We start from the raw sequence: 4775 nt of genomic DNA on the forward strand, positions 1-4775 counted from the left end.
AGGGCTGGCCACAGCCTGCTAGAGCCCCCAGTAGTTTTAGATAAAGTTTCTCTCTGCATCTCTCCTGGATGGCTCTAGGAAGAGTCCTGCAGCAATACTATAACACGGGGTAGTGGCAGGGTGCTCTCCCTGCTCCCTCAGTGATTCTCAGCCTTGAGGGGCCTGCTCCTGCCATACTGTTTCTGCAGCCAGCGCCTCTTTGACCATCTCTCTGCCCCTGGAGCTCATGACTTTTGAGCCAATCTGCAGCTGCTCCAAATCTGTGCAGCCAGAGTACTGGGTTGGGCAATGCAGCTCTGCAGTTAGTCTGCTAGGAGAGGCTGGGCCATCCACTCACAAGTGCCCTGCAGGCAGCGCAGTCTCTTGTCCAATCTCACACACTGCTCAACTCTCATCTGTGTACATACTCATTCACACACGCTTTCACTCATTCTCCACTGGATTTTCAAATTGATTGCTCTATGGTAGGGCTGCAAGACTGGTCTGGGCCTGGGAACAAGTGACAGAGCTTCCAGCTACTCTGCAGCCTTCTTGGATACTCCAGTATATACATTCTTTTCAACTGCACATGAACCCATTTTTCAGGATAGACCACATGGTATGCTACAAAACAAGTCTCAATAAATTTAAGAAAGTGGAATCACAACAAGCATTTTCTCTAACCACTATAGTATGAAACTAGAAATTAATTATGAGAAAAAAAATGAAGGACACACAAACACATGGAGGCTAAATAACATATTACAAAACAATGACTGGGTTAAGAACAAGATCAAGGAAGAAATTAAAAGATACTGAGAAAAATGAAAATGAAAACAAAACAACCCAAAATCTATAGGACACAGCAAAAGCAGCCCTAAGAGGAAACTTCATAGCAATACAGGCCTATTTCAAGAAACAAGAAAGCCTTAAATACATAATCTAAACTTTCACCTAAAGGAACTAGAAAAAGAACAATAAATAAAGCCTGAAGTGAACAGAAGAAAGGAAATAATAAAGATCATAGTGGGAATAAATGAAATAGAGCCTAAAAATATAAAAGGTTAATGAAACTAAAAGCTAGTCTTGAAACTATAAACAAGATTGATAAACCTTTAACCAATCTCATGAAAAAAAAAAAGAAAAGACCCAAGTAAAAAGAAATTAGAAATTAAAGAAAAGTGATAACTGACACTACAGAAATACAAGGGACTGTAAGAAAATACCTTGAACAATTATATACAGCGAATTGGACAATATAAAAAGAAGTGAATTTATTCCAAGAAACATACAAAGTCCAAGACTGAATCAAGAAGTTAGGGAAAGTCTAAACAGACCAGTTACAACCAATAAAATTGGTTAAGTAATAAAAAAACTCCCAGTAAAAAGTCCTGAACTAGATGGCTTCACAGGTGAATTTTACCAAACATTTGAAGAAATAACACCTACCTTCTCAAACTATTCCAAAAAATTCAAGAAAAGTCGTCTCCTAAGTTCATTTTATGAGGCCAGCATTGTTCTGATTCCAAGATAAAAACACTGCAAAGAAAGAAAATTATAGGTCAATATTCCTGATGAACATAGATCCAAACATCCTCAACAATATATTAGTTAGCAAACGGAATTCAGCAATACATTAAAAAAGATCATACACCATGATCAAGTGACGTTTATTCTTGGGATGCAAGGTTGATTCAATATTCACAAATCAATTAATGTGATACACCACATAAACAAAATGAAAGATAAGAATCATATGATGATACAAATGAATGGAGGGAAAACATTTGACAAAATCCATTGCCTACTTATGATAAAATCTTTCATTAAAATGGGAATAGAGGAAACATAACCCAAGATAATAAAGACCATATGTGACAAAACCACAGCTAACATCATACTCAATAGGGAAAAACTAAAAGTACTTTTCTTAAGATTATGAACAAGACAGGGATGGCCACTTTCACCACTGTTATTCAACATAATATTGGAAGTCCTAGCCATGGCAATCAAACAAGAAGAAATAAGAGAAATCTAAATTGTAAAGGAAGAGGTAAAACTGTCATTATTTGCAGATGGCATGATCCTATATAGAGAGAACCCTAAATATTCCATCAAAAAACTACTAGAACTGGCAAATGAATTCAGCAAAGTAGCAGGACACAGATATTCACAAATTCCTGCACTGCTATACACCAATAATGTAAACTATCAGAAAGAGAAACTAAGAAAACAATCTCGTTTACAGCTGCATCAAAAAATAAAATACCTAGAAATAAATTTAACCAAGGAGATGAAGACCTGTACTTGGAAAATTATAAGACATTGAAGAGAAAATCTAAAGAAGATACAAATAAATGGAAACATATACTGTGATCATGGATGGGAAGAACATTGTTAAAATGTCCGTATTACCCAAATTATTCTATATATTCAACTCAGTCCCTATCAAAATACCAATGGCATTTTTCACAGAATTAGAACCAGTAATCCAAAACTTTATATGGAACACAAAAGACCCTGAATAGACAGAACAATCTTGAGAAAGAAGAACAAAGTTGGAGGCATCACATTATCTAATATCAAACTATACTACAAGGCTACAGTAATCAAAAAAGAATGGTACTGGCATAAAAACAGACGCACAGATCAATGGAACAGACTAGAGAACCCAGAAATAAGCCCATGCCTATCAGGCCAATTAGTATATGACAAAGGAGGAAGGAACATACAACTGGGTAAAGAAAGTCTATTCAATAAATGGGGCTGGGAAAATTAGATACTTGCAAAAAAAAAAAAAATGAAACCAGACCCCCGTCTTACATCATAAACAAGAATAAACTCAAAATGGACAAAAAACTTAAATGTAAGACTTGAAACCATAAAGCTCCTAGAAGAAAACAGGCAGTAAAGTCTGTAACATTTCTGTTAGTGATGTCTTTTTCTGATATATGTCCCAGGACAAGGGAAAGGAAAGAAAAATAAGAGAATGGAACTACATCAAATTAGTAAGTCCTTTAAAGCAAAGGAAACCATCAACAAAATGAAAAAACAACTGACAACCCACTGAACAAAAGAAGATATTTACTAATGATACATCCAATAAGGGGTTAATATCCAAAATTTATTAAAACAAACTCATACAACTCAACACACACACAAACCAACCCAAAAAACAAAACCCCCAACAATCTAACTAAAAAATGGGCTGAGGACATAAATAGACATTTCTCCAAAGATGACATACAGATAGCCAATAGACATCTGAAAAAATGCTCAATGTCACTAATCATCAGAGAGTTGAAAATCAAAACCACAATGAGATATCACCTCATAACTGCCAGAATGGCTATCGCCAATAAATTAACAAACAGTAAGTGTTGGCAAGGATGCCGAGAAAAGGGAACTCGAGTGCACTGCTGGTGGGAATGCAGACTGGTGCAACCACTGTGGAAAACAGCATGGAGTTTCCTTAAAAAACAAAAAATGGAACTGCCTTTCGACTCAGCATTCCCACTTCTGAAAATATACCTTAAGAATCACAAAACACCAATTTAAAAGAACTTATACACCCCAATGTTCATAGCAGCGCTATTTACAATAGCCAATATCTGGAAACAGCCAAGTGACCATCAGTAGATAGATAAGTGGATAAAAAGCTGTGGTTCATATATACAATGGCCTTAGAAAGAAGGAAATCTTACCATTTGCAACAGCATGAATCATCCTAGAGGGTATTATGTTAAGTGAAATAAGTCAGACAGAGAAAGACAAACACCATATGATTTCACTTATATGCAAAATCTAAGGAACAACATAAACAAAACAGAAACAGATTCACAGATACAGAGAACAGACTGATGGTAATCAGAGGGGAGGGGGTTTGGGGATTGGGTGAAGATGGTGAAGTAATTAAGAAGTACAAATTGGTAGTTACAAAATAGTCATGAGTATGTAAAGTATAGCATAGGGAATATAGTCAATAATATTGTAATAATTGTTTACAGTACAAGGTGGGTACAAGAAATACTGAGGATCACTTTGTAAAGTATATGACTGTCTAACCACTGCACTGTACACTAAGTCTAATATAAATGATATTGAATGACAACTGTTAATTGAAAACTTTAAAAAATAATAAATACTAAAAGAAACACACAAAAAGTTAGAGGACTTATCAGACTGGATAAAATAGCAAGATCCAACAATATTGCTGCCTACCAGAAATACACTTTAAATATAAAGCAGAAATATGTTAAAAGGAAAAGGATAGAATGTCTGCTTGTCTTTCTGCAGGTAGTATACAAAAAGTTTTAACTTAGCAAATATTTACTGAGCACATTACTATGAACCAGGAATATGTGAGAAAAACTGTTAAGAGAACAAAAGAATTGTGAGAATTCATTCAAAACCACATACTGGTGTACATGTGCAAATATATATTCACACACACACGTGAAATCCAAAGTTTAGGTTGTGAGCAAAATTTCCATTTATATTGATCCTTACCTCGATTATAATTTATAAGCATATATTACCATAAAATAACTTTTAAATATAAAAAAGTAGAAAAAGATATAAACTGTGCTTCTCCTAATGAAAAGAAAGCTCAATTGGCTACAATGATATCACACTAAGTAAATTTCAAAGCAAAGAATATTACCACGAATGAAGACGGTTAATTAATAATATAAATTCATCAAGAGGATATAACAATTGTAATCATTTTTGCTCCTGGTAACGTAACTATTAGAAGTACAAGGAGAAATAAACAAATCCATAATTATAGTCTGAGA

This window comes from Phyllostomus discolor, chromosome 7 (genome assembly GCF_004126475.2).
Source record: "Phyllostomus discolor isolate MPI-MPIP mPhyDis1 chromosome 7, mPhyDis1.pri.v3, whole genome shotgun sequence".
NCBI lineage: Eukaryota > Metazoa > Chordata > Mammalia > Chiroptera > Phyllostomidae > Phyllostomus > Phyllostomus discolor.